The sequence below is a fragment of the Amblyomma maculatum genome, chromosome 10, assembly GCF_055883805.1.
Source record: "Amblyomma maculatum isolate TAMU_Amacu chromosome 10, ASM5588380v1, whole genome shotgun sequence".
Taxonomy (NCBI): domain Eukaryota; kingdom Metazoa; phylum Arthropoda; class Arachnida; order Ixodida; family Ixodidae; genus Amblyomma; species Amblyomma maculatum.
Window position 1 is genome coordinate 107,946,784 of NC_139353.1, and position 12,213 is coordinate 107,958,996.

At 41.4% G+C, this 12,213-nt stretch overlaps 1 pseudogene; it reads right to left on the reverse strand.

Moving 5' to 3' along the window:
• Positions 1-10,999: 10,999 nt before the first annotated feature.
• Positions 11,000-11,710, reverse strand: LOC146177211 (uncharacterized; annotated as a pseudogene).
• Between the last annotated feature and the right edge of the window lie 503 nt (positions 11,711-12,213).

A 12,213-nucleotide genomic window follows, 5' to 3' on the forward strand; every position in this document is an offset into this window, starting at 1 on the left:
ATGCCGCCTGTATGCATGCGCTTGAAGAAAGCAGATAAACTTCTCGACCAAGTTTCTTCCTTCGGGTGCGTTCTACAATATAACATAAAAATAACTGCACAACGTGATTCACATGTATTAACAATTTAACACAGGCGGAAAATTGTAACGTAAGCGAGCAGAATTCTTTTGGAAAGCGGGAACACTCCATGGTCATATTCGAAGAAGCGACCTTAAAATTCAAAGGGAGCCTGAAGGCAAAAATTGTAAAGCGGGTTATTAAAGGTTCTTGATTGGCAGGGCGCTCATGCATCAAAGATCTCTGTCCGGATCATGCAAGTGACGGCATTTATCGATCCCGATTTACAAAATCTAAGTTAGGGTAAGAAGCTATGGCCCCGTGACAAACAACATGTTGGTATCATCATATATGACGCCTAATCGGATCAACTTGAACACAGCAGATAAAATCCTCAACCAAGTTTTAAGGGAAAACCTTTATATCCTGATTCGGTGTCGTCCGCAGGTGTCACGGTTTTGCAGCGGCTTTGATTATTCGAGACGGGATGACGTCATGGAGGTCTCGACCAATCACAGAGCCCCACCACAGTATGCGCAAATGCGTGATATGGCCATATGCCAATCAATGATTCATAAGATATAATGGCTAATTTACTAATTGCTAATTTCTGTTTTGGTATTATCTTTATTAGCGGTTAAATAAGTATATAATTAGTAATCACCAGTTACTAATCACCAATTATTGACTAATTATCTAACAGATACTAATTAGCATAAGTTGTGTACAAATTCCCTTAATTAATAAATAATGCCGCGCAAAAAGTAAAATCGACCACACAACAGTAAACGTAGAATAACTGCGAAGATACAAAGAGCGCGATCTCTTTGCTTCTAAGCAGAATTCATTGAGTAAATGCACTCGAAGAATGCGAAAGAGTAGTCGCTCGCTATATTCGTAGCAACATTCATCGCTACATGCGCAACAGTCGAGTAGCGGAATGCAGCACTCAGACTTTCGCCTTTCATTACTGTAGTCGCCAAAGTGTCCTCGATTTTTTTATTCGGATGTGTTCTACAATATAACAAAACTGCTACTGTACAATATGATTCGTAGTAAATTAACAATGTGACAAAGGCCGAAAATATGTACTTGCAAAATGAACCACCATAACACTTTTTGGAAAGCGGGAACACTACATGGTCATAATCGAAGAAGTGACCCTAAAATCCAAAGGGTGCACTTCTTATGTGCAGTAATGCAAAAAGCATACAGTGGTTATAAGGCTCTAGGTTGACAGGGAGCTCATGCAAACACAGATCTCTGCCCGAATGATGCATGTGACGGCATTTATCGATCACGATTTATAAAGTCAAACTTTGGGAAAGCAGCAATGCGCCCCGTGAGAAAGCCCAATGTTGATAATTATAATTTATGACGCCTGCGCTGGTCAACCTGAAGAAAGCGGATAAAAAACCCAACAAAGTTTTCTTTATGCGTGTGTGTTCCAAAATATACGTTATCGCACAGGCGATTCATACTATATTGATAATATCACAAAGGCCGAAAATTGTGATTGTAAAATGAACAACCAGGGCACACTTTGAAAGTGGGAACACCGCATGGTCATATAGAAGTGGCCTTGAAATTAAAGAGGTGCCTTTCTTACGTGCAGCAATGCAAAAAGAATACAGGGGTATTAAAGGCTCTTGCTTGATATGGCGCTCATGCAATCAGATATCTGCCCAAATGAGGCAAGTGATGGCATTTATCGACTCCGCTTTACGAAATCAGTTTGGGAAATCAGCTTTGGGCGCCGTGAAAAACAAAATTTGGTAATCATTACAAATGACGGCTGCACCTATCAACTCTAAAAAGCGGACCATATTCTCCACCAAGCTTTTCTTTCGGGTGTTTTCTAGAATAACACATAAAAAAGACTGCACAAGTTGATTTGTACATATCAACAATATGAAACAGGCGGAAAATAATCATATGTAAAATGAACGACCAGTACACTTCTGGAAAGTGGGAACGCTCCAAGTTATAATTAAAGTGACATTAAAATTTAAAGGGTGCACTTCTTAGGTGCAATAATGCAAAAACATGGAGGGATTTTATTAAAGGCTCTTGCTTGACAGGGCGCTCATGCAATCACAGGTCTCTGCCCGAATGATGCAGGTAAAGGAATTTATCGATGCCACTTTACAAAATCGAAGATTTGGAATGGAGCTATGGGCGTTATGAGAAACAAGATGTTGTTAGTCGTCATATGTGACGCCTGCACGGATGAACTTGAAGAAATCGGATACAATTCTCAGCAAAGGGTTTTTTTATTCGGGTGTTTCTAGAATATAACAAAAGTGTTATTGCACAAGGTGATCCGTATTATATTAAGAATGTGACAAAGGTCGAAAATGTTTGCAAAAATGATCGACCTTAACACACTTGGTAAGCTGGAACACCGCAAGGTCATATAGAGGTTTCCTTGAAACTTATGGGGTGCACTTACGTGCAGCAATGCAAAAAGCATACAGGGGTTATTAAAGGCTTTTTCTTGACAGCGCACTCATGCAATAACAGATATCGTCCTGAACGATGCAGGTGACGGCATTTATCGATACCTCTTTGCAAATCAAAGTTTGGGGAAAGCAGCTACTCAAGCAGTGACAAACAAAAAGTTGTTAACATCATATATGAAGCCTGCACGGATCAATTGAAAGAAAGCGGATAAAATTCCCAACCATGTTTTTTTCTATTCAGGTGTGTTCTACTATATAACATAAATGTAACTGCACTAGGTGATTCGTATATTTTAACAATATAACAAGGGCAGAACATTTGTAGAATAAACCACCAGAACACTTTGGAAAGCGAGAACACTCCATGGTCATAATCGAAGAAGCGACCTGAAAATTCATAGGGTGCATGTATGTGCAGTAATGCAGAAAGCATACAGGGGCTAATTAAGGCTGTTGCTTGACAAGGCGCTCATGCAATCGCAGATATCTGTCCGGATGATGCAATTGACGTCATTTAACGATACCGCTTTACAAAATCGAAGTTTGGAAAAGCGGCTATGGGTCCCGTAAGAAAACTAATGTCAGTAATCATTATATATGACGCCTGCACGAATCATCTTCAAGAAAGCGGATAAAATTCCCAACAAAATGTTTTTGATTCTGGTAAGTTCTAGAATATAACATAAAACTTACTGCTGCATTTGATTTGTACTATATTAATTTGACAATTATTTGATCTATAATAATATGACGAAGGCAGAACATAATGATATGATCGACCTGAACACTTTTGGAAAGCGGGAACACTCCATAGTCATAATTGAAAAAGCGACCTTAAAATTCAATAGGTTCAATTACTACGTGCAAAATGCAAAAAGCAAACAGGGGATAGGAAAAGGTCTCGCATGACAGGTTGCTCATGTAGTCACAGATCTGTGCCTGAATAATGCAAATGACTTACGGATTTATCGATCCCTCTTTACTATAGCAAAATCTGGAAAAGCAGCTATGGCCGCCGGGAGAAACAAAATGGTAATCACTATATAGGATGCCTGTTCGGATCAACTCGAATTAAACAGAAATTCTCAACTTTTTTGTTTCATTCCGGTGTGTTCCAGAATATAACAAAACTTTCTGAGCAATGTTATCTGTACTATATTAATGATATAAAAAGCTCTAAGAAAGGATTGGTAAAATGAACGACCAGAACATTTTTGGAAAGCGTGAATGGAAATTTTTGGAAAGCGTCTATGGTCATAGTCGAAAAAGCGACCTTAAAATTCAAGCCGTGCACTTTTCATGTGCAGTCATGAGAAAAGCAAACTGGGGTTATTAAAGGCTCTTGCTTGACAGGGCGCTCATCCAATCAATAATCACTGCCTGAATAATGCAAATGACTTACGGCATTTCTCGACCCTTCTTCACAAAAGCAAAACTTGGGAAAGCCGCTACGGACACGGTGAGAAACAACATGTTGCTAATCATTATATATGGCGCCTGTTCGGATCAACACGAATGAATAAGGTTGTCAACCAATTTTTGTTTATCTTTGTGTGTTCCAGGATAAAACATAAAACTTACTCACAAGGTGATCCGCGCTATATTACACTATGATAAAGCCTCACAAATATTGGTAAAATGAAAGACCAGAACATTTTTTGGAAAGCTGGAACACGCCTACTCAAAGAGGCAACCACGAAATTCAAAGGGCGCACTTAGTTGCATCAATGCAAAAAGCAAACGTGTTATAAAGACTTGCTTCACAGGGCGCTTATGCAATCATAGATCTCTGCCTAAATGATGCAAATGAATACAGCATTTATTGATCCCCCCTTACAGAAGCAAAGTTTAGGAAAGCAGCTAAGGGCGCCCTGAGAAAGAGAATATCATAAATCATTTTATATGACTCCTGCACGGATCAACTTGAGAAGAGCGGATGACTTTCTCAACAATTATTTTTTCATTTATATTCTAGATAAAACAAAACTTGCTGCAGAAGGTGATTTTTACTATATTAACAACATAACAGTTACTTGTACTATTACAAAGGCAGAACATATTGACCTGTGAAATGAACCACCTGAACACTTCTGAAAAGCGGGAAAAATCCATGGTCATAACCGAAGAAGCGACCTTACAACTTAAGGGCTCCACTTCCGTGCAGTAATAAAAATACATTCACTGGCTAAAGGGCTCTTGCTTGACAAGTCGCTGATGCAATCATAGGCACGGCCGCTGGATGGAAGCGCACTGGGTGCGGCCTGCTGCGTCGCGCCGCCGTCAATGGGCAAGCGCGTCCTTGGGGAGTTTACAGTTGCACCCGCTATTTCTGCTGAGGGCGCCACTGTTCGGGGACACGCCTCCGCCGGGGTCGCCGGCTCTGAGCGCGCGGTTTGCTTCCTTCTGGACGCGTTCGCCTCATGTCTGTGTGGTAAACGCACTTTTTTTCTGTGCGCGTGTGCAAGCACGTTAACGTTGAGACGGGATGCGTTTGTTTTTTAAGGCAAAGGCCGTTCTAGGCTCATGGAGCGAAAATCCTTGGGCAGAAGCTGTGCCTATAATCTGTGCGTCGCATCTGTGCACTGGTGTGTCAGTCGCAAGAGCGGACGTGCCAAAAGGGAGATTAAGAATGAAAATGATTGATGGTAATAGGTAATCAATAAAAGTTATAAATAGACATTGATAGAGGTAATGACTAATGCTATTTACTAATAATGGGTAATAATCACTAAAATGATTTGTAATGGTCAGTATATCAAATACGACATGTAATGACCGCAGTTGATTAGAAATGAGTAAAAGTGCTTAGCAATATGCGGTAATGACTATAATAGCTAGGCATGACTCATAATTACTGCTAATGATTACGAAATGACCAGTAAGTGAAACGACGACATGTAATGACCACTGCTGATTCTAAATGAGTAACCTGCTCAGTTATGAGTGGTAGGGGCTACAATGACTACGCAGGCAGACTCATCATGACTGGGAAACGACCAATATATGAAACGACGACTTCAAATGACGAACTGTGGCAAACGATGAGAGGCCAATGATAGGAGAAGGGTAGGCTCCTCTGCTTGAGAGACATCTAAGAGACCCTGTAATTTTATCTACTGAGCTCGCTTCAGGCAAAGGCAGCCGCGACGAGTGGAAATGAACTCGCTTCCTCTGAAATGAAAGCTGCGCTGAGGTTAAAACTTCCAGATGCTGAACCATAATGCCCTATCAGCTGCCATTGAATTTGCTACAAGGGACAGCATATTGGACTTGTTGGTGATTAATTATAGGTTAACAGTACAAACAACATGGCGGGAACAGGAGAAGAGGACGGGACAACTGCGCTAGTTGTGTCGTCCTCTTTTCCTGTGTTCCCTTAATGTTGTTTAACCTATTTAGTTACCAGGGAGCTGGCCAGTGAACTAGGATTTTTAACGATGTGTTGTGAAGCAGATGAACTCGATGAGGTGGCACCAGGAGCTTTTCTCGCAGGTTATGTTGCGAGGACATATCAGAAAAAGGCACGAATGTTTATATATATATATATATATATATATATATATATATATAGCATACAATTTGTTCTCAATTTTGCCGCGCTAATCTGAGTTGCCTTGCAAGCAAAGGAGGGAACGTCAACCCACCCCGCGCCTACGACCTCTTCTTTAAATAAAGTTTACCTCCTCCTCCTCCTGTGCATATAGCATTTGTTTATGCTCTTGAGACTGTTCGAGCGGATGCGATAAACTGCAAAGCCACGTTCCACAGAAAATCCGGCGCCCGGTCTGTCGGCGGAAAGGCTAAAATACCTCTGTGGTAAGAGGCACTTTTGTTGGTGATATGGCCAGACTCCTTTGGCGCAATGAGAACACATGACATGTTCAAAGTGGCAGGAGCTGCAAAACCAGAGAGAGTCAATAAGATGTCAGGGTGAAATGGGAATTATTGAAAATGGGACCCTTAGATCTGAAGTCAGGCACACTATACTCCTATAGGGCACGTTCGTACGGCTTCGGTAGAGAGGAGCTTTATATAGCTAGTGTAGGGCGCTATTTCATATAACGTGATGGCTTAAGGCTGCATTCTAATGATATGCGACAGATGCAGAAATTACGGGATACGGTGAATAAGCAGGTAGGCTCTGCAAGGAGATTTAAGAACCCCAAGTTTTTTTTATCACTACCAGGTTGTTGCTTAATTTATGCAATATTTGGTAATGGTTTTGAGGCGACATGTCAGTCTAGCAAGCGCCTGTTGCAGGAAATATGCGTCAACTGGACCAGTTACAAGTTAATGAAAAACAAGGACAATGGAGGCATGATGTACCCCGCAAAGGGAAGTAATCAAGCTTTGCCAGCTTACGAGCACCTTCATAAACAGGATGATGAAGTCTGAAGAGGTCAGGTGAAGTAACAAGCTGCGTAAATCTTTGATTTCATCATTGTTTTTTCACTGTACACAGTACCTGCAGCTAATCAATGAAAACAATGATCGTTCCCATGCTGAGGCGTTATGCAAGATATCGTTAAGTTTCTGCACCCACTGCTAGCGAGCTGGGCTGGAAATGGGAACTCAACAGTTAAGCGACGTTTATGGCTATGGAATAAACCTCTCTGAAGAAAGATTTTCCATCTACGATTGGTAATTTTCTTCCTTTTTTGTGTGGCCATTTAATAAGCATACTCGGCTGCTCGCTGAATCTCGGCTGCAGTGGCGCTCTGAAGCGTGACCATTCTTGTGATCGCAGCTAGGAGTTTCATAACAGGAACACTCGTTGCGCATTCTTTCATTGAAAATTACAAACCAGCAAAATTGTATGGGTTTGCGAGCAACCAATAAAAATAGTAATAAAAACTTTCGGCGCATATGCATATAACCTTGAGGCAGACCGGCTCTATGAAGCGCGCTTAGTTCGGTCATGCAAAAGGCGGAAACCCATGACGGATAGCATTCTGGCGTACAAAGATTAAGGTCTCCAACTGAGTCGAATATCCCAGGTTATTATCTAGATTTAACCTAATAACCATCTTCATATTTTCCCCGTAAAATTTGTCAGCATGATATTGAAAGGTTGGTTACATGTCACATTTTCACAGAGGTTGCTCACAGTAGGACAGTATATTTTTTTTTGATAGCGCTGTCAGCTTAGAACAGGTTGACATCAATTTGTGTATAAAATCTGTAAGCAAGAATGAGTAAATAATATGAAAATGACACACGGAATTCGCGACATAATTAAGTGGTTATGCATTAGGCTACCATGGCAGCTGAACAGCTTCGAATTATTCACAGCCAGGTGACATTCTCGTGTGACAAAGAACTTGATCCGAATGCAAATCACAGTAATGCGAGCTCTCCAATCGAGTGGCCTTGAACCACCGTCAAATTAAGTTTTTCGGGGTACACTCCAGTATACATCCTTGCCGACTGCAACAGAATTGCGCGGTTTGTCGTCAACAAGAGCGGACGCTTGAGAAAACAATGTGCGAACGAGTGCGATGAACAAAAGTGAAACTGTAACGCAGTTAAATTTTCCAGCACGACGTTATTATTATTCATATTGTGATTGTGCATGAAGTGTTTTCTCTCCATTTTTGTTTTTTTTTCTAATACTTCTTAGAGCGACAACGAAGCAGGAAGCGTCGATACGATTTGCCATTGTGGCAACGTCCAGACATGTGCGGAGCGACGTTTAATTTATCGCTCAATATCCCAGCTTTAATTTAGATCACCAATGTTAAATCGTTTAAGTGACAGTATGTGCTTCGACGCTTCGTATTCGTATATATTAAACGGCCTAGTTTAATTTTAAAGTGTATTTCGATGGAAGCGCATTCGCTATAGTCGATCTGAGTCACGTACGAGTATTAATCGGCCGACGCTTATCGCTCATTAATTGCATCAGACTGAATGCGCGTCCTGCGGTAATCGTCTGTGTGAAGCTACTGTTGTTAAAACTAATACGCTCGGTGGCAAACAAATTCGCTAAAGCTTTTGGAATTCTCTTCATCTAGAGCAGCAGAAATCGCCACAGGAGCAGCCACGGAAGAACTTGGAGCATTGCCGAATAGAATACAAGAAATAGCAACCATTGCCTATGCACGATATGTAATATGTCGTTTTGATTATTTCTAATCTCCCGGTCGGCGTGGAGCTAGTTAGCGCCGCCGCCGCCCTGGTGGACCGGCGAACGGTGGTGAACTTATATTGGACGCCGTCGACCAATCGTCGGTCTCATTTAAATTCGTCACAGTATACATGTGGATTGATTACAATGCCAGCTTAAGTCAATGAAGATCTAGTGTATACGAACACAGTGTAATCCCAAGCAATATGAACAACAGCTATTTGGGATTAAAGCAAATACGAAGGAAACCAGCGCCGCGGAACTATAACTAATTAGACACAGGATTTCCGAAGCATTTAAAATTGCAAAGGTAACTTGAAAACATCGATTTTAACAACACAGTTAACGAATCCAAATATTAAATGAGCCTGCCAACCGCAAAAGAACCTTATTGCGGTTTCCCACAGAATATTTCCTGCCACATGCTAATTTGCATTTAATATTGACCAGTAGCCGAAATAGAGAAGACAATGTGGACTAAAGTGTATGCCAATGCATCTGACGTTGGCGGGACATGGTAACAGAACTGACAGTATTGTCCAGCGTATGCCATATATTGGCCAACGTCAGTAGAGTAGCGGCTAACACTGTTCAATAGAGCCATCCTTATGAAATGGCAATGCCAATACCGGTGATAAGTAAGGTACGCCAGTGTATATCTAACACTGGCCGGCCATTGTAACAGAGTTGACCTTATGTCCAGCATATATCATATATTGGCCGACATCAGTGGCCTGAAGGCCAGCGCTGTCCGTTAAAGCCATCCTTAACAAATGACAACGCCAACACCTGTGATACGCCGGATATCCAGGTCCATCATATCTATCCTTGTAATAGCACCACCGATATTGTGAGAGCATCGGATATGACGGGCCAATGTTGCTATCATTATAAATAGGTACGTACAATATTGGTTACCAATGGAATCCTCAGGACCAGTGGTGGACGTGTTTTAGAATGGCACAAGCAATACCAGCTATAAGATGGCAGCATTGGGCCTGCATAGGGCTGATCTCTGCCAGCTCACTCCCAGGCTCTCGTGCTGCCCGGGGTAATGTGCCATGGCAGCGTACTGGAAGCAGCGCAAAACAGTGCTACATTCAACAAAAGCAGTCAGAACACCAAGACTTAGTTGTGAGCCAGTGTGGACTGTTTATTGTAGAAGGACGACTCTATATTGGCGCTAGTCCAGACAGACTGGTAGAGTGTCAGTGCTTTTGCAAGTGTGTCCTGGAAGTGAAGTACCCGGAATCCTTGGAAAAGTTCTTGCAGGAGAAGACTGAGAAGAACAGCGACAAATCTGCAGTGAAAGTATTAAAACGTGCAAGCGCTTACTTTTGCCAGGTTCAGGTACAAATGAGCTTGACACAGCTTAAAAAAGGGGAGCTATTTGTATAGTTGAATGATGCGAACAGCACATGCATCCCAGTTGCATTCAATGAAGAGTTTTTCAGAGATGTAGTTGAGCGGTCCTCCTACTTTTTCCAAGAGTATGTTCACCCACATATTCTGTGCGCATGATAACACTTCCCTGTGCGAGTTAGTCACAGCTTTGAAGCCTCATTATGTGTTTGTTTAAGGAAGTGCTGAAGATAGTTATTTTGTATATTATTTTCCTGTTAAACATGTGCAATATACGTGCAAATCATAAATGTAGTAGTCAATCATATCTGTATCTATATTTTATCTACGGCGCATTTTTTGGTGTTGGCCACATTTTTGTGTATTGCAGTCAATCCTGGGTATATCTACCACACATATACCATTGGGAATCCTGTATAAAAGCGTTGGGAGTGCCATTTCACCCGTCATGCACTACATATCGAATCGCATGCTGCACCTCTGCAAATGGCATTTCTAAGAGCGTGGAGACAGGTTGGCAAAATGGCATTGGGAACGTGCTGGTAGTGTTAGCGCTTTCAAACCTTGTGACAAAGTGAGCGTGGGGTACGTGGATATATTCAGGTTTGACTGTATACCTTTTGTGATACATCTGTGTTATAACACAAAACAAAGCAAACATGGTTTGAGGAGTGCCTTCAGTCCACTAGCTAATGTTTCTAGAGAAGGAGCTGTCCAGGCATGAAATACAGTCCTTGTCGAAGGGTTGGCTAGTGGACTGTTCGCTTTGTTTGGTGTTTTCGAGGATCCCATCCTTTTGCCATCTTTCTACCATTGATCTGTGAAAAGCTTTCTTTTAAAAAATACCACATACTCAAGACCAGATATTTTAATGGTGACATATTGTTCAAAATGTTACAAATGATGCTGTGATAGAAATAAAGAATTTACAAACATGTGAAGCATATGCAACATCGATCTGTTTAAGCAATACACTCAAGCTGATTGAACTTATGAGCGGAAAAGGAATTTGTTGCCTTTGAACAAAGGCAACAAAGCAATAGGTTCACTGTGCCAGCAATTACAGTGAAGATGTTGTCAATGTATTGCAGGATGTGAAGATCAAAGCGATTTCTCAAATTACCAAAGAGATTCATCCTTTGGATAGCTTTTTCTACATGCACACGAGCACTTGCGATGAACTGATTATTTCCGGCTTCCTCTGTTAACTGTTTTTCCACAAGAAAAAAAGGTCTGATCATCTTGATATTTTTTTCTCTACAAAGATCACCGATTAAAAAGCCTTTATCCACCATGACACTGTCAACATGTGGTGTACACTTGTCTATCACTTTGTAGTGTCTTGTGATGTGCGTGTCCGATGCTTATATAGCTAATTAACCCGCCCGTAGTCTCACTCACCAGAACCTTTGCTGTGTACGTGCGTTTGTAATGGCTGTAAGCAAGCAACCGCGACTTAAGATCTTTTGGTCTTTCAATCTCGATTTCGGTGCAGTCAAGCACCATTCTGGTCTCTCTGTAAACTTTGAAATAGGTTGTGAGGCTGCTGACCACACTAGCCTTTTCTGGCCAAAATAATGCGTGCTTTAGGATGCTGGCCAGTATCACAATGGACTCCCTGAACAAATTCGACACAGTTGTGCGGTGAACTTGAAATAATACAGCTAGCAGTGAGAATGTCAGATCATGATACAGTTTCATGAATGTAAGCAAGACAGCATCATCATTACTTAGACAGAAGCTGCGTGTTGTCTGCAAGATGCGTGCCTCTGTAAACAGTTCCGTCATGTTGTAAAACAATTCAAATGAGCCGATGCCTGTCAGCACAAGTAAACCATTATCATCGGTAATTTTTGTCACCGTTACCATCTGTTCTCGCTTGAAGATGCCATTTGTGTTGACCTGGATTCAGGCGTCTTTGAAAAGCTTCTTAACCTCCACAGTAACTTCTGAAAAAAAGTACAAGCTCTGTAAAAAAAAAAACAGCTACAGGTAAAACAGGAAGGCATTGTATAAAGCTGCATCAAATACCTTCAGAGCTTGCTGTGTGTTGGTCAGTGCTCTGTGGCGGAACTGCTGAAGTATTGAAAACAACAGCAGAATTAATACGGGTCGTCTAAAATACTCTTTGCATGCTCGGGATATAACTGAATTTCCGTCGCACAGCGAATTTTTTTTTCCAAAATACTACAAGGACCTCATTG